General features: G+C 37.0%; 1 long non-coding RNA gene across 1 annotated transcript in view; it reads left to right on the top strand.

The window, feature by feature from the left end:
* Positions 1-292: 292 nt before the first annotated feature.
* Positions 293-24,947, top strand: part of LOC130708609 (uncharacterized) — a 68,215-nt gene continuing 43,560 nt past the window's right edge. The window contains exon 1 of the long non-coding RNA XR_009008875.1: positions 293-559. This is a non-coding gene — a long non-coding RNA (uncharacterized LOC130708609). The remainder of the gene's footprint in view (positions 560-24,947) is intronic.

The raw sequence follows: 24,947 nt of genomic DNA, 5'->3' as shown, positions 1-24,947 counted from the left end.
GGTTGTTTACTTTCTTATTGTTGAGTAATTAGGTCTCAAGTCTTTTCAGGAGCCTATATCTCTGGACTGTGAACTTCACTAGTGTTTCTGGTTTTTTTCTACCCCTTTAAGTGGGACAGGATGACTAGAGAAGGCTGGAGTTGATATTTTGCTACTCCCTCGTGGAAGGTACAGCTGACTGCAGTTGAGATTTCCCCTCCCCCCAGGTCAGTTAGGTCCTGATTATACCGCAGCAGGTTAGGCTCTGGTTAATTAGTTTCCCCTGAGGTCAGGCCTTGTTAAGAAGCACAAAGGTGCTCTGGTTTATTTTAAAGTGGTTTTCCTCCCCCTGCCAGAAGCATGTTGGGATTTTTCTCCCCTATTTACTGTGGAGTCTGGTTGAGCTTATGGAAGTGAGTCTCACAATATGGTGGGGCGCCTTTATGCCTGGGCTCCCAGGGATTTTTTAACTCTCAGAGTTGTGCACACTGAGCCCTCAGCAGTTCCACAATTATGGCTCAGGCCTTCCGACCCTGGCACTGGTTTCCACGGGTGATTCTGCTAGTGAGTCTCTGCTCGGGTAAGTGACAACAGACGTTTTTCCCTACTCTGTCTCTCCAGTCTTGGGGGCAGCGGTTTCCCCTCTGTCCTCCTCCCTTTTACGGACCCAAGAATTGTTAATTTTTCAGTCAAGTTCAGCCTTACTTGTTGTTAGGATGGAGTGATGTCTTCCAAGCTCCTTGTATGCAAAACCAGCTTTTCTTATGTATTTAATTTTCATTTTCCTAATTAGTAATGAGGTTATCTTTTCATATTTTTATTGGCCACTTGTGTTTTCTCTTTGCTTTATGCTTATGCCCTTTTTTTCTGTTTAAAACTTGTTGGGTAAGACTTGTCTACGAGTTCTGGATACTAATTGTTTCCCGGTGATACTGATTGCAAATATATCTTTCCAGTTGTGGCGTATTTTTCCTCCTTGATTTTTGTGGTGTCTTTTGATGAAGGTCGTAATGTTCTCAGTGTTAATGGAGTCAATTTCACCAATTATTTTCTTTAGTTGTTGTTGTTAAAGAATTCCTTTTTCCTCCTCTACAACCATAAAGATAGTTTCCTATTTTGCTATGTAAAATTGTTAAAGTTTTGATTTTTATGCTTTATCTTTAAATCCATTTAGAACTGATTTTTGTGTAAGATGTGAAGTAGGAATCCATTTTCAGTTTTTAAAAATACAGATACCGATTTCCAGAGCACCGTCTATTGAATAGTTCATCTTGTACTCATGCATGTCTGTGCTGAATCTATCAAGTTTCCTTAAAAGCTTTGGTCTAATTCAGGCTTCTTTCTTCACTTCCACTGGTTTATTTGTCTAATTGTGGACCAAAGAAGCTAAGACACCTGTGACAGCTAGTATCTATACTTCGTTTTTTTCTTCTTGACTCTAACCCTTCTCCTTAAATCTTCAAATCAGTCTTTTAAATTTCCAGGGATATTCTGTTTAGATTTTGGAAGAAATTTCATTGACTCTGTATATCAATTTAGGAAAAACTGATATATTTAAAATATTGTTATTTATATCTCTCAATTTAGGTTTTCTAAAATGCATTTTAAAAAGTATAAATTTCTCCATGAAAGGATTGGTCATCTTTTGTTAAATTGATTCCTAATTATATATATTTTTATAATTTATATTTTGTTTTTAACTTTTGTTTATTGATCTTATGTGGTCACCGAACTAAGCTCTTTTATTTGAATACTTTGTAGCTTTCTTTTGGGTTTGACTGTCTTCAGTAAGTGAGATTTCTTCTGTACTTTTTCTGTCCTTACATATTTTTCATTATCTTATTTTCTTGTGCTTTCTGGGATCCTCAGTTCAATGTTAATGTGTGTGGTAATAGTAAGTATCTTTCTTTGTTTCTGTATTTAAAGAGAATGCTTTTACCATTTACCAATGACTATGATGTTTCCTGTGAAATTATTATACTCTTTTGTAAATTAGGAAAGTTTCCTTCAGTTCCTAGTTTGCTAAGAGTTTCTAATATGAATGAATGTTGTGTCTCTTTTATCTGTAAAAAATGAAATGATTTTATGGGTTTTTAGCATTTTTCTGTTAATTTATATTAATAGTTTTTTAAATGTTATCTAGCTTTTTATTTCTTGGATAAAGCCAACTTAGTAATATGTGCGTGTGTCTGTGTGTGTGTGTGTTTTTAATATATTGCTGGATTTAGTTTGCTAATATTCTATATAGGACTTTTACAGCTGTGTTCATAATTGAGACCTATAATTTTTCCTTTGAAACTTTCATTATTGGCTTTTGGAATCAAGATTATAATAATGACCTTATAAAACAAGTCAAGGAAGAGTGTGTCGTTGTTTTTTGCTTTCTGGAAGAATTTATGTGATGTTGGAATTGTTCGCTCCTTAAATATCTAGTGGAATTTGTTGTCAAACTGTGGACTTGAGTTTTTCTGGTGAGAAGATGAGAGTTTAACTTCTTCAGTGGTTATAGGATCACACAGGTTTTTTAGTTCTTTCATAAATCAATTTTTTTGAGAAATAATTTTCTAGAAATGCACCCATTTCATCGAAGTTGTCATGATCTGAAGTCGTCTATAACATTCTCCTCTGTTTCTTCTGTAGCTATGTTTCCTTTAACTTTGCTAATATTGTTTGTATCTTTCCTCTTTTTTCTTGATCAATTTTATCAGAGACATCTGGATTTTGTTTTTAAAAAACACAGACTTGTTTTTGTTGATTCTCTTAACTATTTTCTACTTTATTAATTTTTATTATCTTTGTTAATTTTCTTCTAATTTTTGGGTTTATTTTGTCACTGTTTTTCTAAATTTAATTAGGTGCTTAATTTATTATCAGCCTTCCTAACATAGTACATAAGACTATACATTTTTCTCTGTGAACTATTTTATCTGTATGCTATGTGATATAATTTTTCATAATTGTTCTAAAATTTTCTAATATCCATTTTGATTGCTTTGTTATTTATAAGTATTTTCAAATTTCTAAACATGAGTCATTTCATGATCTTCAAACTTAATTTTATTGTGGCTAGAGAATGTGACCCATATCGTATCAAATATTTCATATTTGTTAAAACTAGTTTTATAGTTTATTACATGGTTTCTGTATATTTATATAGGCAATACGCATCAAGTGTGCTTGAAAATTATGTGTTGTCTCTAATTGTTTCATACTTTACATAATGTAATTAGTTCAAGCATGTTATTTGTATTCTCAAAGTCTTTGGTATCTTACTGATTTTTTTTTTTTTGGGGGGGGGTCAATTTGATCTATCCATTGTCAAGCAATATGTATCAAAATCGCCAACTATGATCTGTGACTCTCTCCTGCTAATTTTTACTATATACATTTTGAATTATGAAATTTGGTGCATGGGATATTTTTATCATTAGGTAGTGTGACCCTCTAACTGAAATACTGCTTTATACCTTAAGGACTATTTTATCTGACATTTGTATAGCCACATTAAATTTTGTTCACCATTTCATTTAAAAAGATGTTTGTGTGCTTATATTTTAGATTCCTGGTATATTTTGGTTAATTTCTACCATCTTATTTTGTTCTTTGTATTCATGCTTAATACAGTTTAAAATTAATCTGTATCTTTTTGAACTTTATACAAGGACTTTAGCATGCTTTAACTCTAATCATGCTCTTTCTGACTTACTGTTTAGCTTTATCTTGTTTTTTTGTCCCAACTTCTTTGTGCAGTACACACCCTAAGGTGACCCCCGATGAGTCATGCCTTTGCATAATTCTCTCCCTTTGAGTGTTGGCAGAACTTATGCCTTGCTTCTAACTGATAGAATATTGTAAAAATAATGGGATGTCACTCCCTTGATAAGATTACATTATATAGCAAAGGTGATGGGGATGTCATTTCAGTTATTGTGTTATGTTATATGGACTGGGGAGATTCTCCTTACTGGGTTGAAGAAATTAGCTGCCCTATTGTGAGGGGGTGTATGGAATGGGATGGCCTCTAGGAACTAAGGGTGACCCCTAGCTGGCAGCCAGTTAAAGGTCTAGACCCTCAGTAATAGAGCCTCAGGGAAATTACTCTGCTAAAAATGTGAATGAGCTTGAAAGTAGATTGTTCCTCAGTGGCCCCTCCAAATGAGATCACAGCTTGATATCTGCCTTGATTGCAGACCTGTGATACCCATATCAGAGGACCCATTAATCTGGGTCCCAACTCATGATCCTTGGAAACTTAGGGACCAACACATATGTGTTGTTTTAAGCTACTAAATTTGTGGTATGTCATTACACAGCAACAGAAAACTAATACATTGTCAAATTAGACTTCATTGTTATTGTTTTATAGAGTTAATATTTGTTTAGATTCACTTATATTTACCACTTCATTTGCTTACCTTTTTTTCTTGAACTCGGTAGTTTTTTTGAAATCATTTTCCTTTTTCTTGAAGTATATATTTTAGAAGTTTCTGTAGGGAGGAGCTGCTTGTAGGAAATTTGATTTAGTTGTATCTCAAAGTTTCATTATACTACCATACAACACTTCTAAGTCTGTAGCTATGAATAATTTTTTCATAATTTTGATATTATCTCACAGTTTTTGTGCTTCCATTGTTGTCATTTAGAATTCAGTTATCATTCTCATTTTTTGTTTGGATATCATGTTTTTCTCTCTGGGTTTTTAAAAGTTCTTTGGCATTTGTGCTGTACAGCTTGGTTAAGATTGGGATTGTTTTGCTTCCTGAATCTGAGGATTCAAATCATCTGGAATTCTGAGATTTCCCTGAGATTTTGCCTTCCAAAATAATGTCTCTCCTATTTTTCTGCTATTTCTTTCTGGAATTCTCATTTGACTTGTGTTACATCTATCACTGTATCCTTTATGTCTCAATTGATTTTATATTCCATCTATGTCTCTCTGTGCTCTCTTGGGGCTAATTGCTTTATGTCTGTATTTCTAGTTTAGTCATTCTTTCTTCAGTCATGTCTAATAGACTAAGTAGACACCTATTGTTTTTATTCCCAATTTTTATTTCTGTATGTCCAACTTATTTTTGATTTTTTATTCCAACTGCTTATGTTTATAGTCACTTCTTCCTTATTCATACATTTGATTTTTTTGTTTTGCTTTAAATGATTACACACTAATCTCATATTGTGAATGTGACAGTTGCAACATCAGAACTCTTTCTTGAGTTTGATTTTGTGTTTACTGTTTCTGCTGATGTTTACTCCTACTCCTTGTTTCCTTGTTTATTTTGTACTTAAATTCTCAGGTGACATGAGGACTTTACATGTGGAAATTCTTTGAGGCTTGATTTGATGGTTGATTCATCTAGAGAAAGCTATCATTTGCTTTTGACAGGCACTTAGGGAAGCTTTAAGACTGGGGTTGCTTGAGTCTTTTTCAGACAACGCAGGCAGTGAGACGTGAGACCCTAGCCTGTATGAGGACTAGCTTGGGCTTATGAACTCCCAGGGGATATTTTGTTTGTTTCTTCATCCAAGGCATATTTTATTTATTTTGAAATTTTTTCTAATTCACACTTTCTCTGAAGATGCAATTCTTTACAGGTCCCAGAACTGAATTCCAGCTCTCCTGACAATGCAGACCTGAGTTTGTCAAGGTCAAAACCAAAGCTCTAGGTTTCTGGAGTTAATAGATGATTTCGGTGCTAATAACTCTTTGAGTTGATTCTCCCCAGAACTTTTGGCGTCTGATGATCCTGGTAGTTTCTCTTACTCTTTCCAACTCAGTCATGCGTTAAAATATGTTTTTAATTTTGTATCTACTAGGATACAAAATTAGGAGCTAGGATAAGCAGCAGGATCATTTTCAGGATATTTACTCTGCCAGTATTGTTGGAAAAGGAAGTTTCTGTCTACTCTTCACCTTCCTGTAACCAAGGTTTGCCCTTAGCACTTTATAGAATCTATCCTTGCTCAGGTCACCAGTGACATCATAATTCCTAAATAAAGTGAATGCTCATCAGATCTTTTCTCACTTTGCAGCCTCTGAAACTATTGTTCACTTTCTCCATGAATTACTCTTCTTCCATATATTATCTGATGCCTCCCTCATATTACATAGGCATGCACACTGACACATGCTAATTTGGAATTTGCCACTGCCAACTCCTAGGATGGTATTTTCACACTGTCTGTTATCCTAATAAGGTCTATAAGAAATATTACCAAACCAAGGACATTTTCCTAACCCTGTGTGTGTTCAATGGGCTATTGGCCATGCATCCCAATACTTCTATTTCTTATTGCAAGAACTGCTTGTCTCTCAAGGCTGCTCTGTCATTCATGTATTCGAAAAATGCACCAGCCCATCTTAGAAGTTGCTTGTTACTTAAAATCCTATCACTTCCTGATTTTATTGCATCCTGCTATGCAGTTGATTGATTTGCTTTGAATTACCAGGGAATACATGGCTAGGTGCTGGTTTTAACGGCAACCTTCCCATTCTGTAGAAGTGGTAAAAGTCAACTTCAGTAAAGTTCCTGTTGGAATGATTGGGGTGGAAGTTCCAGAGTCATAGGTCACTTCACCACCAGAACATCAGGTGGAGGTCTGATTTTTCAGCTGTGTCCCTGAGTCAGGAGGCAGGATCGTTAGTGACTCTTTAGCAATGGCTAGTAAAGAGGATCACTTGGTGCCACTCTGAACACCCCTATGATACGTACCTCTCCATGTTTTGTAGTAAAATCTCCTTTTAAATAAAAATCTATAAATTATGTTAATCAAGTGATACTTAATTGGGAATGTTACTTTTTTTCAAACTCAGGGAATGGCACTGAACATCAGATAGATGGTAAGATCTGGACTTACTGCTTTAGCAGTTGGCAAAAAAAAAAAAAAAAAAACAGGTAAAGCCTGTGCTCTGGACCAGAAGCACACAGAGCCAGTGTCCCCTTCTGTTCCAGCTCCGGAGTTGCAGGCTCCTTCCCCGGCTCCTCATTCACTCTGTCCTCTAAATAGTACTCTTCCCGCAGTGTGTGTGCCCTCAGTCATCATCTCTTCTCGCTCCACCTGAGCTCCTTATGTGCAGTTCTGGGCACCAGATTTGCTTTCATGACTCCCACACGTGTGCTTTTAGCTCTGATAGCCATCTGAGTTTAAGGTGCAATTTCAAATTCTTCCTGGTTATCTCAATTAGAGGCACCTAAAATTCAGCATGGCTGAACTTGAACTCTCTCCCTACTTGTCAGCTGTCAATTCTCATCACACCAACACTTAATAAAATCTCTTACTAGTTCACTCCTTTCAAAGTGCTCCATAAAATTAAAGAAAGCCTAAATATGGCCAAGGAATAACCCATCCTGCTTAATCGTTACTTGTAATTTTGCCCTCAACTTCAGTAGTTTCTGATGCGAGAGATGTACCATTCTTCACCTCTGAGTAAAGAAGTTAAACTTGTTTTTGCAGTTTCTAAGTTCCCCTTAACCTTGAGGATTTACTATCAGCTCTGGGTTTACAGCTAAGCTTCTCATGACTGATACTGCTAAAAGCTTCATTTGAATAAAACATCGATATATGTATAAAAGAAATCATTTCGCTAGAATTGCTTAATTTGAAGAAAAAGATTTAATGATAAAGACAGAAGCCAGTATTAAATCTCTAAGTAATGTAGACAATAGGCAGGAAGAAAAATAACCCCAAACCATTGGCTTCCCAGAGCCCAACATCTCTCTCACTTCCTGCTTGAGGTAAAGGAAAGCAGAGAGACTTCATTCCTTACGTTGCCATGGTCACAAGATAAATATGAGCTGTTATTATTTTTAAATCAATAAAGAACTTTCCACTGCTCCTTTCACAGCTGTATACACCAACCACTTCCCCCTCCTAACTCCAGTCAACGGTTCTCACATCTTCTGAGAAAAATAGGTGGAGGATATTTCTGTGCTCCTCTGCTGCTGAGGTTGCCCACATTCAGGTAAAATCGTGGGAAATGCCTGGACCACTAAAAACCTATTCCTGAAAGACAGAAGTAGAAAAAAAATTTACACATATAAAAAAAGAGAAGTTGAGGTGTTGTGGGCGAGGCCGGCAACTCGATGAACTTCCTCTCAAGATAAAATAAAATTGAAGTGCCTGCTGCTGTATTGGCAGAAGCCAAGACCAGTCTTTTTATAGGCACCTCAGAGAGTGTCTTCAGGATTGCCAAGTGTTTAAATATTTTCAGCTTAAGCACCTGGGGCAACAGGAAGGGTGTAGGCAACCGTGTTAGCAGAGCCCTTTGGAAAGGAAGCTGGGTGAGCTCTTCAGGACTGCTTATCATTTCCCTTTTTTGAAGATAGGAAGAATTTAGTGACCTTTCCATGTTGCTTTATTTGAATTCCATGTGAGAGCACAATAACAATATGATCACATTTCTTTTATATTTTTTTAATATTTTAAGGTCTGCCTTAGGAGAAAATGAGCCAAGAAGAAAATAGTAGTAGAAAATAGCTTTAGAAAACAAGGATGATCGTCATAGTCTCACAGTTTACTCTTTCTGCTGAGATGGAGGTTGAGTTTGGTATCCAGGTTACTGGGTCTTATTTTTATGTGTCTTAAATTTTTGGGGGTAGATGTTGAGTAATAGGTGAGAGAGAGAGAGAGGGAGGGAGGATAGGAATTCAAAATAGTTCATTACAGTGTGATCTGATTTGGACTGGAAAGGACAGATGGTTACTAAATAGAAAACCAGAAGAGTTAGAATAGCTGCCTCGGTGCAGAGAGAGAAGATAGGAGACATCTTGGTCTGGATTAAGAAAGAGTTTGGGTCAAACTGAGGAATGGGAAGGCAGCTGTCTTTCTGGTGAGACAACTATAGGAGTGATAGGAAAAGAGAATTAAAAAAATAATAATTCTCTGCATCATGATCAAATGTCCCTTAGACACTTTTTTCAAGATGCTTCCATAGACAATTAAACTGCTTTTCAGCTGCGGTTTGTAGGTGCCCCTTGGTTTGCTGTGGGATACTGAGATGGGCTACAGGGAAGAAGCACAAAGTTCTAGTTGTTCACATAACTTGCATCTGCCCCATCACAGCAGGGATTACATTCTCCTTAAGAATAACCTAACATACTTGGAAGTCACATCAACACTTTAGGCCCTGACAGTACAGAGTTAAATAATTTAATTCTTTGATCATAATAATTTGTTACGTTAGTTCTTGTTATACTAATATTTACTATTATCGGGTGAATATAATGAATAAGGAGTTGTGTTAAGTGCTATGCATGAGATAGTTTGATTACCTCTATGAACTCTAGGAGATCGGTGCTATTTTTATCCTTATTTAAAGGTTGAAGATACTGAGACACAGATTTAACGACTTGCCCAGTCATATAGCAAATAAGTGGCTAAGCCAGGATTTGAATGGAAGCTGCCTGACCTCTAAGCCTGAGATTTTTTTTCACCCCAAATAAATTTATTTATTTATTTAAGCTCTGCCTCAAAGCACCTGCTTGATTTATATTAATCTGAAAATGGAACCATCGACACAATTTTGTATTTAGAGTTTAAAAGCACATACTTAGACTTTTAAAAGCACAGTCAAGGGTAATATATCTTAAAGTCCTGTCTTTGAATTGACTGGACTGGTTTTCCGCTGGGAAAACTATATTGCTGTCCTTTGCAGGGAAAATGATACTTGGATCATGTCACTAGAGCTTCTTCCTAAAGAGATGTGTCCAGAAAGGGATTTGAAGTTGGAAAATGTTTCCTTTTCCTTAAGGCTATTCCATGCACCCTTCTAATTAAATGGGAAGATTTTATGCTGTGAGATTCACTGACTTCCTTCTTTTCCCAAATCTAAGAGATCCTGGAGATGACCAAAACAGGATCTGACACCAGAATAGACTCCTTGTCATTCATCATCTTTGAACATCACGTGTCATGAAATGTGACATAAGTTATCCTCAAGATACAATGAAATGGACCAAAGAGACACAGAGAGTTCTATTTCTAGCTTCTCATTCCACAGTTTCAAAACTTGGCTTTTGTAGATCAGCAGGTGGACTTTGAAAACAACATCATGTTCTTCCAGGTGGCTAAGAAAATGAATGAATATGTAAAAGAAAAAGGGCATTTCTTTTCTTTAGGTCTTGACATTTTAGTGACTGTCTATCTTTCCATTCATGCACACACACACACACCTTCCAGCTTCTACTCTAAGTCTCCACAATGAGATGTATATCACACGTGTACACATGTACACATACACAAACACTTATACATATCATAAAACTTTGTTTCAGTCACTATTCTTCTTAACAACCTAAAGCTTTAAACAATACTATTGATGACTTCTAAACTGCAAACTTCTAGCAGTCTAAGAACGTGGAGTTCTGGAAAGTCCCTCAATGGACACCACAACACGAATAAAAAGTGTACTTTGAACAATTGCCTCTCAAAAAATATTACCACACATGTTATTCACATGGGTTATCTGACAACATGTAATGAGAAGAAATAGTAATGCAACCTGATTAGCCTTAGAAAGGCAAGAAAGGCGTATGGCTGCCCCAAGAAATATATTCACCTGCATGCAGTGTGTGTTTCTTTATGGAAAGCGCACTGAGAGGAAATGAATAATTGTACTGATATCGGGTGACCTCGGCCTACAGCGGCTTGAAGCAGGGTTTCGACCCGACCAGAGATTGAGGTCTGGCAGTGGCAGTGAGAGCGTTAAATCCTAGCTACCAGACCACCAAGGGACCAGTGGCCAGTGAACAAGGCCCTGGCCTGTCAGCTGTGTAGAAGTGAATTTCCACATAGAGACAGAGAGTAGTGAAGCAAGTAAAGTGTTTATTAGGAGGAAAAAGAGTACAGTACGTGTGGATAGACGCATGGGCGGGCTCAGAGAGAGAGAGAGTCATGCCCTCATGGCAGTTTGAATCACTTTTATAGGGCATTTATTCTGGGTTTCCTTTGACCAATCATCTTGCTTTGCTGGGTTCTGGGTCCCTACTTGGTATATCTCAGGGTCCTCCCCTGTGTGCCTGTGCATCTCTTAGCCAAGATGGATTCCAGTGAAGAGGCCTATGGGTAGCTGACATCACTTACTATGGGGTGGCGCCTCCTCTCTTTTGACCTCCAGGGAGCCTTTCTGTGCATGTGTAGTCAGGGAGGTCTCCTTGACTTTGACAATGAGGAATATGTGGTCTTTTATCTGGGCAGGGCCCAGCCTCCTCCATCATCCTGCTTTTATGGAGTTTCTGTCCCCAGGGGAGAAACTGTTCAGCCCGGGGCCCATCTGTCTCCTGCCTCAGTACCTTGAATTGGATATATGAGTATATGACACATAAATACAAATAATGCATTAAAGTCAGCCTACCCTGGTTATGAGAAAATTATAGGTTTTTTTGAAAAAGGAGAAGTTTCTGGAAACTAAGCCCTAAAATTCTTTTGCCTGGCTTTCCTCTCTTCTAAGTACTTTTTGACATGATTATTTGCCATTTTTAAATGTTCAGACACAAAAGTGTTTTAATACCCTGACTGCAGAAGATATAGGTCACATCCATGTATACATGCACACATACACAAATGCACATATACACATACGTACACACATACACACACACATCTTCCAGCTTTGACTCTGTCTCCCTGCCTTCACTACATACCACTCAACAGCCAGAGTAATTTCTTAAAAAATATAAATTGTATCTTGTCGATCCCATGCTCTCCTTAGCTTCCAGTTTTACTTGGATAAAAGACAAAGTCTTCTCTCTGGCCATCAAGGTCTGGAGTGATTTGGCTGTTAGCCTCTTCAGCTCTTACTATTCTCTCCAACCCTTTGCTTGTGATCTCCCACCACTGAGGTCTCCTCGCTGTTTCTCTCACAGGCCAAGCTTGTTTTCACCTCTGAGCCTTTCGTCAGCCTGAAATGTTCTCTTTTTATGGCTGGCTCCTCCTCATTTTTCCTGGTTACTTTCTCGGAGAAGTCATCCGTGACCATCCAATTTGAAGTCTCTCCCTACTGTTCTCTCATGATATTCTCTTCTCATTTTTGCCTGTACTTGTTAAAGTCGGTCTCTTCTGCTAGAATATCAGTTAAAAGAAGGCAGGAACGATATCTTCTTTATTTTCCATGTATATTCAGAACCTAGCACGTTGACACATGTGTGTATAGGCACAGGCAATTATTTAATTAATCAACTTCCTTTCAAATAAAAATTGTTTCTGGCTTCTAACACCCCTCCATTTTCACCTCATACTGTCTCCAGTTATCTCACAAGAAACTGTGAAGTTATAGTGAACTTTACAGTGAAGTGAGGCAATACAAGACGCCTAACATAACTGTTGGTGGACCTATAAGACAGAAAAACAACTGGTTAACTAAGGAGATTATGTTGTTACTAGCAATGTAACTTTTTCTGGAAGGATTCCAACCCGAAATTTTGGTCAGTCTCATTGTGATTATCTGAGATATGGTGGACAGGGTCAGCCCAGACCTCAAAACTCAGATTTTATTGTACTGCAGTGACTACTTTGAACTTTGATTGTATCATCCATATTGACTCCCCAACTTATTCTGGTAATGGGCAAGTCGAAAACAAAACCAGTCCACCTGATGGTTTGTTTGTATAGACCAAGGAGCAAGTTGGCCAAATTCTTCATTTTTCACTAGTTATTACGGTGCCGTATTGACCCTGCCTTTAGCTTTAGACATTCTGCAAAGTAGTCACTCCAACTGTCATATTTCAAAATGGTCACATTGTTGATGGCTGCTACTTACTAAAGCACAGGAAAGAACATCGGTCTGTTGATACAGCTCTGAAGAATCTTAGAGAATGTTTCCATCGTTTCATTGAAAAATGTGAATTGGATCACTTTACATATTTCAGCTGCCATATTGATTCACAAATAGAAATAAATTTCTCCTTACAGTACAAACATCTTTGATTGAGCTTTTGGAAAATGAAAAATAACTCTTGATGCACCTTAGATCCATCCTCTGAATGGCTTCTCTTTCCTTAACACCATCTTCTAGCTGTTCCTCAGTAGAGAACTGCTCCTGTTGCTGACTTTCCTGCCATTACTAGTTCAACAGTACTTGCTTATTGTCTTGTGGTAAGCCTACTTTTCAGACTAATGGCGCAAGTATTAAGAAAGAGAAACATTTTCTTCTGAAAATGTATAGATAAATTGACAGTGTACAAACCTTAGAGAAACTTATGCAGAATCTTTAGGCAAGCTTTGGACCACTGCTTGTTAATCTACATTTGGTGAGAGAAAACTATCATCATCTTTCTTTAGATGGTCAAGTAAAATTCCCAAATTATTGTTGAAATATGTGTATGTTATGCATTTCAGTTTTTAAAATTCACACACAGAGGATTAATCTTGTAGCTGGGCAGTAAAACAAAAACCAAGTTACTAACTCCGACACACTGTATTTTGAAAAACAAACAAACAAAAGACCAACCAGTAGTCACTGTGTTGGATCCATAAGCAATACATTTTATATGTATTACCAAGAAAAATTATTACAAAACTTGTATAATTCCAGGTCAATTAGGAAGAAGTTTGTCAGCTGAGAAACATTCTCACAATTTTGGCTTTTGGCACAATACTTTTCAAATGTCAGTGATTGCTGCTTTTTTTAACCCAAGGGCATAGAAACATGCTTTAGTTCTTTGAATTTATTAAAAAAAAAAAAAGTGGAAAGAAAAATAGGAGTTTATTAGTATTGGATGCTTTCGTGCTTATGTAACAAAAAAATCTGGCTGAAGTGCTTTGGCAAGTATGCAATGCATCATATAGTGTAATAACTTATGGTGTTTGGAAGAAAAATAAAAGCTGCTAAGATATTGTGGTTTTGAACTTGGCAAAAGAGTTGTAGAATGAAATTGGCCCATGCACTTTCATAAGAACTTTCACAATGGATAACAGACTTTCCCAGTATTATATATAATGAGGTGGTAAGCAACTTACTACGTTGAATCCCACTGTAACCTTTTTAGTTTCCATATATTAAGAGAGTCTTAAAGAGAGATTATTTTATAGAGAAGGGTCGCTGGAACATCAGTAAATGAACCTTTTGAATATAGTTCAAGAAAGTCGTAGTTTATCTTATATTTAAAAGGGATTGCCATATAGCAATATTTTAATTTAACATCAAATATTTAGTGAATACCTCCTATGTGCTAGTATCTATATAGGATACAAATATTAGTAAGAAAAAGACAGACCCTGCCTTTGTAGAATTTATGTTTTATGGTCTCCCATGTAGGCATATAGCCATAACAGTTCTATAGGCAGAATAATGTAGGTTTATAAGAGAGGTAAAATAGTTCCATGTTTCAGGTAGTGGGTGAGGAAAAGGCTTTGCTGGTGTTACTCTCTAATCTCTAGGGAAGAGCTGACTATTCCCATTCTCACAACCAACACCAGAACATGAATCACTAAATAAGATCCCTTTCTCCAAAGACAGAAAAATAATATGAGAACGAGTATAGGACGAAGAAAAGGAAATCCTCAAATATGCTTATGTAAGATATTACAATAATGACTGGAGCATTCATTCATTTCATGGGAGGATAAAAGAGTTTAAATTTCCTCTTTGTGGTGCTTTCTTCCATGAATTCTGATATGGCTGATGTGGTCTTTATGGGAGTGTCCAGGGTTCTGAAGCAGCATCCATTATAGGGCTTCTTGGAAAAGGAGGCACCTCTTACTCTTGGCATTGTTATAAAGGGATAAGGACAGTGGGTGAATTACAAACGACCCAGCTCTGTGTGCTAGAGCAGGAGAGAGCTGAAGATTTGTTACTAATCCTTAGTTGGCAATCGGGAACCTATCACTTTTTTGGAGTAAATCCTATGAAAATAACCCTTAGAAATAAGCAGAGGTGTTGTCATAGGCCGCTGGCAGCTCATAAAGGATTTTAGGACTTGGCATCCCAGCTGTTTCTTCTTTATGAGCTTTATGAAAGATATTTTGAAGTTAACCTTGAAACTCACAAAGGATTTCAAATGGCAGAAATAAGAGGAAGAACATTCTAGAAGAAGGAAATAGTGCATATAGAGGTATGCAGAAGGATGGGGTAGGTTGAGGATGGGGTAGCAGAGCTGACAAAAAGATGTAAGTAAGAGAGGCAGTGCTGGAAAGAGAGGTTGGGGTCATATTGAAAGCTAGGATGAGAAAGCTGTGGTACATTTAGCAAGAGTTAGCATGTCTCCAGCATTTCTGCTTGAACATACGACCAACATGCCTTTCATATGTTCTCTAGGAAGATGCCTTGTTTTCTTTTTTCCTTTTTTACTTCTGACCCTTTGAATTTGCTCCATAGACTTCACCCTTCCATTCCTGGATGGAATCTTGTATAGATCTGGTAGCTTACCCAGGCAATAAATAAGTAGTCTCTTTTTCCAATTATTGAAACGCCTTGTCCAGTGTAATTTCAAAACCCAAAGCTGTCATCCAATTTACAACTGCTGTTCTTTATTGGGCTGGAAATCTTTTTTTAAAAATGTACACTTACCTATTTTCATTCAGGGTTTCATTTCATGGTTATCGAGGTATAATATAGATATAACAAATTTCACTGTGTTTCAGTGTTCAGTTAATGAGTTTTAACAAATTTATATTGTCTTGTAACAACACTATGATCAAGATTATAGAACATTCCCACGCTAACAAGAAGCTCTCTCTCAGTCCTTTGCAGTCTCTCCCATCTCCCAGTCTTTGCCAGCCACTGATCTGATTTCTGTCCCTACAGTTTTGCCTTTTCTAGAAGGTCATATAAATGAAATCATGGAGTATGTAGTTGGGTTTTTTCCTCTAGCATAATGCTTTGGATATTCATCCAAGTTGTTGCATATATCAGTACATTCTTTTCGTTGCTGAGTAGTATGCCATTGTATGAGGTACCTCAACTAGTTATCCATTTAAGGTTGATGAATATTTGAATTGTTTCCAGTTTTTGACTATTATGAAATAAAGCTGTTATGAACATTCACATACAGGTCTTTATGTAGAAATGTTTTCAGTTCTCTTGGTTTAATACCTAGAAGTGGAATTGCTGGGTCATATAATAAGTATGTTCTTAATTTATATAAGAAACTGCCAAAATATTTTCCAAAGTGGCTTTACCATTTCACACTCTTAGCAGCAGTGTATGAGAATTTTCCATTTTAGCAATTACAGTGGACATGTTCTGAATGTTGTTTGAAGTTATCTACTCTAATGATGTCCTTGCCTGGTTTTGGTATAAAGTGTATACTGGCCTCATAAAATGATTGAGTCATAAAATGACTGAGGAGGAATGCATTCTCTTCTATTTTCTGGAAGAGTTTACTTCTTCCTTAAGTGTTTGGTAGAATTCACCAGTGAAGCCATCTGAGCCTGGCTGTTTTCTCCAGGAAAAAAACATGTTTTTCCTTTCAGTTTTACTGAGATAAAATTGACATACAACACTGTATAAATGTAAGGTGTACAGCATAATGACTTGACGTACATATATTGCAAAATGATGACCACAATAAGTTTATTTAACATCTGTCATCTCATACAGACACTAAAAAAAAAAAAAAAACAACAACAACTTTTCCTCTTGTGATGAAAACTTTGAGGATCTACTCTCTTAGAAACTTTCAAATAGATCATACAGCAGTGTTAGCTACAGTCATCATATTGTATATCCCCAAACTGATTTATCTTCTAACAAGAAATCTGTACCTTTTGACCAGCTTCATCCAAATTTCCATGGACTGGGAATCTTCTTTTTTTTTTTTTAAATAATTCTTTACTTATTTATTTATTTATTTTTGGCCGTGTTGGGTCTTCATTTCTGCGCGAGGGCTTTCTCCAGTTGCGGCGAGCTGGGGGGTTCAGTCTTCATCGCGGTGCGCGGGTCTCTCACTATCGCGGCCTCTCTTGTTGCGGAGCACAGGCTCCAGACGCGCAGGCTCAGTAGTTGTGGCTCACGGGCTTAGTTGCTCCGCGGCATGTGGGATCTTCCCAGACCAGGGCTCGAACCCGTGTCCCCTGCATTGGCAGGCAGATTCTCAACCACTGCGCCACCAGGGAAGCCCTGGACTGGGAATCTTGCAGTGGGGAATAGGGAATAGTTGGCTGCTTTTCTCCCTTGAAACAGCTCCTCCCTTACTTTCTAGCTGCATTTTCTGGTGGTCAAAGAAAGGCAGAGAGAAGAGGGAAGTGAAGGGAAGTCTTTCTGGATCGGTACAGTTAATAGGGCACTGGTACCCTTTAGTGGTGGTAGATGACAAAAGCTGACTCACTTGTGGGTGACTTTCGAGAGTTCCTTGGACCCTGTGCCTCCATCACCTCCCAGACCTTCCACTGCCTTTACCTGAAGCCTGCTCAGTTTCAGTAATGGATGTTTGTTGTACTCACAGCCAGAAGCCCTGTTCCTTTTCAAGAGAGCTTGCCATCACCTCCCCTCCTAGCCCATGGAAAACGTGCATCCTTTATATACTGTGGGTCGAAGGGGAGCCCTTTATTTATTCCCTTTGCCTTCTCAGAATGCTGCCAGTGTATTGCTCTGGATTATTTTTAGGCCGTTCCCTAGCCCCACACTCCAAGGGAAATATGACAAGTTCTTCAAGTGGTTCTTTCAAAGCTCCCTTCATGGATTTGAGACAAATGGGAAGACTCCATTTCCCCTCCCTCATGCGAGAAATACATAACACATTTACTACAAAGTTATTACTACCTTCTTCTTGATGCAAGGATTTGTTCTGTATAAGCTGGATGTGGGTGATCAGTTGAACAATGTAGCATGTGCTGCATAGGTGGTCTTGCACCTCCATTTAGGATCTTGGGCTGCTTGGAACTTAACTGGTTTTAGGGGCCTCTGCTGAAATTTGATCACAGGGAAGGTCTAATTTGACAACCTATTCCATACATAAACAGGAGATCCAGTGTTTATGAATGGTTTATCTAAAGGTCCACTTGTGAGTTACTTTTTGGAACATTGAAATCATGTTGCCTAAAAACCATGTATAATCATCATACGTGAAGTTCAGAGAGGACCTCAAAGACCTGTGTTTATGTGAGTCACAGTTACTGATATTTAACATATTAAAACAGAAACTTTTAAAACAAAAGAGTACACAAGCACATGTCACATTAGACGTCAGAGCGACAACATCATCACGTGTCATGTAGCCTCTGCAAAACTCCAGTGTGTGCTTGAGTGAAAACAAGTGAAAATGGCATATAGCATCTTAGCATTATTATGAAAATAGTTTTGACAGCACGAACCCCTTGAAAGGATCTCAAAACCCCGCCATGGGTCCCTGGACCGTGCTTTGATACTTGCTTGTCTAGAGTGAGGCGGGGCTGGGAGTTAGGAAAGAAGCATTGTGTTCAGTGCTCTCAAGTGCAGAATTCAGATAATGATTGAGAAGAATGGGTAATAGGAATAAAGCAATCCACACATAATGCTCTGAAAATGCTACATCATCGGAATAAAGGCGTGTTGTCTTCATTCGTGAAGTAAATATTTGATGCCAAGCATTGGAAATACAATGCTTATCTGTAGATTAGACAGAGACCTTGCTCCCACAGAATGTGTATTCTGCTTTATAGAGGCAGATAACGTAGTAAACAGAAGCACACGTTAATTGGAAAATCATGAGACCTTCAAAAGAAAACGTATTTTGGATAAAACATGAACAGAGAAATCTAGGGTTGAATTGACGCTTCAGAAGATGGCTCAGTATTCAGAAAGATCATGGTATCATTTCAGGATACATTAATACCAATACAAATGTGTTTTTCTTCGCGTAGTGGTGGAGGAGGAAACCATAGGCCTGAGTATGCCGCTCAGAAGGCTTCTAGTACTCATTCAGCTCCGAAGTCAGAGCAAGACTTCAGAGGAAACAAGATGCAGAAAGAATTTGTGTCATTTAAAATCACAAATTTACTTAGAAACCAATCTCTGATTACAGATAAGGGGGGTAAGGGCACATGGAAAGGATGAAACATACTCTGTCACATGTGCTATGAGAATGCTTTTTTCTATCTATGAAAAGATCTGCCTACTAATTAACGGTGGTAATCATTCTGCCATCGAGAACTTTCTTTGACAAAGACTTTAGATTGGCAGTCATTCAGCAAATTTCACACCTGAATTGATCTTTTATCTGTTGTACTTCTAAGTGCATAGTCTTTATGTATTGGTGTAGGTGTCATAGGTATGCATTTGGGAATGTGTTTTCTGTGGAAGTACTTCCATAATTATTTACGCCATTTTTCTTCATTATTGAAGTTAATCAGATCTGTCTGGATATCTAATTTAAAATCCTGATTAGAGTTATAATAAATCTGTTCTCTCCTACATTCTTAGGAGTTTATGTATCATTTCAACCTCAGACTTAAAATATTTGGGGATTTTTGTTCTGTTTTGTTTTTGTTTTTTGATGAGTAGTGAGACTTGTCCTTTGTTTACCCAGAATTATTAAACCATTGTTGGCAAAATACTTTGCCTTGCATGACTTTTTACGGTAAAAAAATTTAGGTAGAATATTTGGAGAAGACCTGGTAGAAATACTTAAGGGCTTAAAATCGTGATCAAAAGTTTCTTAGGTATATATGATATTTGTATAAAATACAGATTTTATTCCATTTCTTCTTGGCAAAAACCTGTGACATTCACTAAGACACTGCACCAGCACCAACTCTTGGCTTGATGACTTTAGTTTCTTCAAATCACCCCCAATGGCATAAAATTTAAGTCCCAGGCCAATTGTAATAAGCTTTTTTGTTGTACCTGGGTTTTGTAAGACTCTCTATTGAGCCCTCCACAGTGCACATATGTGGTAAAGACAGAGCTCTTGGTATTAAGTGTTTAAATATTTAGAGAAAAGAAATATGTTTTTCTTACATTTTGATCATTTTCTCAACCATGCTGCCAAATCAATAAATTGATTAGAGGTTGAATAAGAATTATTTAAAAACCTATTATATCTACTTTTTTAAAGTGAAAGAAAATAGACATGAATATTTCATAAGTCTCTGAAGAAGCAAGGGCTTCCTAGATTTAAAAAGGGTAGAAGAAATCACAATTAAAAAAGCAAAAGATAAAAATCTTAAACTTTTATATTTCTGGAAATAACTGAAATAGATAGATTATATCTATGTTTAACAGTTTGGCTAAGTAATTCCAGTGGGAATATTATGTTACTTCTTTTATAGAACTGTTTATTCAAGCTGATAAGAAAAATAGTAAGATGTCTAATAAACTAATGGTCAAAGAACTGGAATGGACTTCACAACAGAAGATATAAAAAGGCAATTTGCATAAACGTATTTATCTCTACTAGCAATGGAAGGGACATAAATATATATAAAGATAGGTTCATGAAATTAACCAATTAAAGTTCTAAAAAAAAACCTCAGTGTTAGTGATATGTGCTCACTAGAGTATTCTTTAGTGACTGTATCCAGGAACCATAATTTAAAAAATTTTTTGGTAAACAATTTAGTAATATGCATTATAAGTCTTCAAATAATCACATCTTTTGATCCAGTAGTTCACTTGGGTTGTTACTTTATCTTAAAAAAAAGTCTTGGGCACCAAAATGATAGTTACAGTGCCATTTTACATGACAAAAATAAAAGCAACTTAAATGTCAATATCAAGAAAATGGTTAAGTAAATTATGGCATATCAACATGATGGAACACTTTGCTTCTACTTAAAAAGGATGCTTGATTCTTTTAGAAAGCAGTGTTCTCTGAAGCCTGACATTTTTCAAATCCCCACTTAGTAGCCATGTGTCCTTGGGCAAGTGTCATAAGCTCATAACAGACAATGATTGTCTTAGTTTAAAAGAGGGGAAATTATTGAAGCATTTGATGTAATTTAATAACGAAGGGCATGATATCTGTCCTCATGAAGTTAAGAATTCAACAGAGGACTAAAGTTAAGAACAGGAAGAGCTGTCATTTAGGGAAGAATGTATTAATTACTAGCACAGAGAAAGTAGGGGATTGATTCAGCAGAGGACAGATGAGATGCTTCGCAGGGAAGTAGCATTTGGCTAAGGCCTGACTGAATTAGATTTAAGTACATGGGAAGATCTACACTTTCCAAACGGTGACAGCAATGAGGACAAAGGCAAGAATGTAAAAGGAACAGTTGCCGACAAGTCACTTGGGCTGGTTGGAACATACAATACTTGGACAAAAATTGAAAAAGCTGTTTGGAATCCGTAGTGGAAGGTCTTAAAAATCTTCTGAAAGCAATTGGGTATATTCCGGTTTTTATTATCCGCCGTCTATTTAGAGAAGGCTATAGATGAGGTTTAACTCTCACTGAAATATTATCTTCTACCTAAGAATATTAAACCATAAAACAAACAACATTGCCACAGCCCTTTGATTCTTCACAATGAAGAAAGTCTTAGTGAGCTTGCTTACATTAGTAGCTAAGGTCCTCTGGGGTCTACTTGCACGCAGTTTCCCCACCCCTCTCTGTGTTTACCCACACTTTCCGGCCTACCATCCATCTCCTGAACAAATACTCCTTCCCACATTTCCAACTTTGGTCAAGAAACCCTTTTGTCATCCTGCTTATCTTTTTGACTGCAATGCTGACTTATTTCCACACTCAGCTCAGTTTTTAGTTCCAGGGCAGTCCTCTGTGACTCTGTGCTTGTTCTCTCTTAAGACACATATATTTAGTCTGTCGTGTACTGCCTTGAGATCCCTCAATATTCTTACCGTGAGCCTATGTTTAGGGCCTGGTATTCATTTTTAGGAGTTAAAAGTATATTTGGGTTTAGGGTCATTTGCGATGCTTCTTAGTGTCTTCCGTGGACAATCATTTACACACAGTGTTCAGCTCATTTTTTTCAGTGCTTATTTCTTTGCCCCTGTCAATAAATTTCTGAGCAGCACTCTGGATATACAAGAAGAGCTAACTTTATGGATCCCATTCTGTTCCTGCTCAGGTCTGTCAAGAAATAGACTTAATTTTCTCATGAAATCCATGTAACTTTCAGATGTCATTAATGTTTCTGCAGTTCTTATGAAGAGTTTTAGATATTTAGCCATTGTTTCCAGATACCGTAGCCAAACCAAATTGGTTTCTAGTCCAGGATTATTTCTCCTTGTATGATTTTTAGATGTAAATGAAGATGAGATCTATATTTAGAATATTACTGGATTTAAATGCATTGGATAATATTTACAGTTTAAAGCAGCCCATTTGGAGACAGTTAAATTCAGCTTCAGTTTTGCAACTAATAAAAAAAGATGTATAAAACCGAGAAAAGGTCTAGTTGATAGTGGGAGGATACTCAATTAAATTCATGTCATGATAAATGCCCTGAGAAGTCACACTGAGACTTATGGCTGATCATTTTTCCTTGTATCCTTGACACAAGCATGCGCATGAAATATTTGTAATTTCAACACAGTTTCACATTAAAAATAGCACTGGCAAGGAGTTTTAAATGACAGAACTCAGAGATTGGCAAGGGTGTACTAAATGAGCACTTTCCTACATCACTAGTGAGGGTGTTGATTTGTTCCATATTCGGCAGCATAATTGAATACATGTTGCCAGAGGCTTTAAAAAGAGCATATCCTTTAATATAGCCGTCTTACTTCTAGGAATTTTTCCTAAGGAAATAATTCTGGATGTGCACGCAGATGTAGCTATCAAGATGCTTGTTGTGGTGATCATTTCTGTAACGTGTAGAATATCAAATCACTATGTTGAACACCAGGAACTAGCATAGTGTTGGAGGTCAATCATACTTTAAAAACAAACTCGTAGAAAAAGATATCAGATATGTGGTTACCAGAGGTGGAGGGGGGGGGGAGAGGGAATTGAATAAAAGTGGTCAGAAGGTACAAACTTGCAGTTACAAGAGTAAAGAAGTACTAGGGCTGTAATGTACGACATGATAAATATACTTAGCACTGCTGTACTTTATATATGAAAGTTAAGAGAGTAAACCCTAGGAGTTCTCATCACAGGGAGAAAATATTTTTTCTTTTATTTTGTGTCCATATGAGTTGATGGATGTTCATTAAACCTACTGTGTTAATCATTTCAGGATGTATGTAAGTCACATGATTGTGTTGTACACCTTAAACTTATACAGCGCCATATGTCAATTATATCGCAACAAAACTGGGAGAAAAAATGATTCGAAGTGGCAAAAAAATTTAATAATGTAATAACATTATTAAAAAACACTGAATTGTACACTTGAAATGGAGGAATTGTATATTTCATTGAGAGACTAGACATAGATAGGTAAGTGAATTATGTCTCAGTAAAGTTGTTTAAAAACAAAAACAACTGCTATTTGGAAAACCATGGCCCATGGGCCAAATCTGGCCTACCATCTGTTTTTGTAAATAAAATTATATTGAAACAACAACAACAAGAACAACAAAACACATAAAAACAAGAAAAAAAAGATGCTTATCACTGCATGATTAACATAGTGAAAAATTGGAAATGACCAAAATGTCCTGCATTTGAAATTATGAAATTTTAGAATGATTGATAAAAATAATTTATGACACACCCATACACACCTATATACACAGAGCCACTGGATATAGCCACCGCATGATGTTCTGGGAAAATATTTTCTGACATGGAAAAATGTTCGTGGTACGGTCAGTTCCAATTAACAGACCTACAAATACTTCCTGAAAAACAAAAATGTGCTTGACATTGGTTGTAGGCTCAGCTGATATAAAAATGTCGAGAGACATACTACGACCACAAACAAATGAATTTCAGGTACCGCTATGGACTATAAAGAAAATAAAATTAGGGTGATGTGATAAAGAGTGACAGGGAGGCTGGAGAGGGGCTGCTTTGTCCAGACCTGTCAGGGAAGGCCTCTCTACAGAGGTGACATTTGAACTGAAACCGGAATGAGGCAGGCACACGTAGATCTGGGGAAGAACATTTTAAGCAGAAGAAACAGCAGTGGAAAGGCCTTTGGACAGGAACGCGCTTATAAGGTCTATAAATATGTGTATCAGAATGCTAACTAATAATGGTTATTTCCTACTGGTGAGATTACAGATTAATTTTTACTTTATTGTATTTGCTTACCTGTAATAGTCTAGTATTTCTGTAATCAACATGGATTTTTAATAAGAAAAAATGAAAGGTAATCTAGTAATAAAATACCACTTTCATCTACATGCTTTAGGTGGCAGTTTCCCAAAATGATTACCTACAGTAACAAAGATAAGGTCTTACTCTAGAAAATAAGTAGGGCATGTTTTGCCAACTGTATGACTGAAACGGCCTATTTTACAGGTCATTCTTATCTTGCTGTTTTCTTTGATTGGGAAGTAATTCATTTAACCTAGTTAAGATATTCTATGGAAGCCTAAGGGTAGTGTAGAGTTGCACATTTGCTGAAGAAACTAGGTCTGGACTTAACATGATGGCCGTGCATAGATTGGGGCAGATTTATTTTGGCTCAGTGTTATGATAAACAAAATGCAACTCGCTTACCTAGTGTTAAAATCAAGTAGGAGTGGGGCAGCAATCTTTCACATGTGACTGCCAGTAACACAAATCCACATTTAGATGCAAACATGCTAAACATCATCTTCTGTAGAGGACTTATATAGTACCGATTGCCAGGGAAGAAAACTAAGACATCTGCTTTCTATTGCTTCAGTAGGGAGCAACTCACTGAATCATCACATTTCTTCCTAGTGAAATAAGCACTTTGGCCTTTGGTCCATTTTCTGATAAGAGGTTAATAAATAATCCAAAGGAAAATGCACATTTGCAATCACGCTGTATAGCGATTCTCAATTTCTTTTTATTTAAATCAATTTGACTTAATCTCTAAACACTGGTTGTTTGCTGTGGCAGCAGAGAGAAATGTGATAGAACCACACAGCTGGTTAATTCACTAAAGATGCAGAAGGTCTATGGAGAAGGGAACAACTCCTTTGCAAATAAAGTAATGTTAATAATGCAAACGT

Source organism: Balaenoptera acutorostrata, chromosome 7, assembly GCF_949987535.1.
Source record: "Balaenoptera acutorostrata chromosome 7, mBalAcu1.1, whole genome shotgun sequence".
NCBI lineage: Eukaryota > Metazoa > Chordata > Mammalia > Artiodactyla > Balaenopteridae > Balaenoptera > Balaenoptera acutorostrata.
Note: the sequence above shows the minus strand (reverse complement) of the source record. Positions and strands in the feature narration are given on the sequence as shown.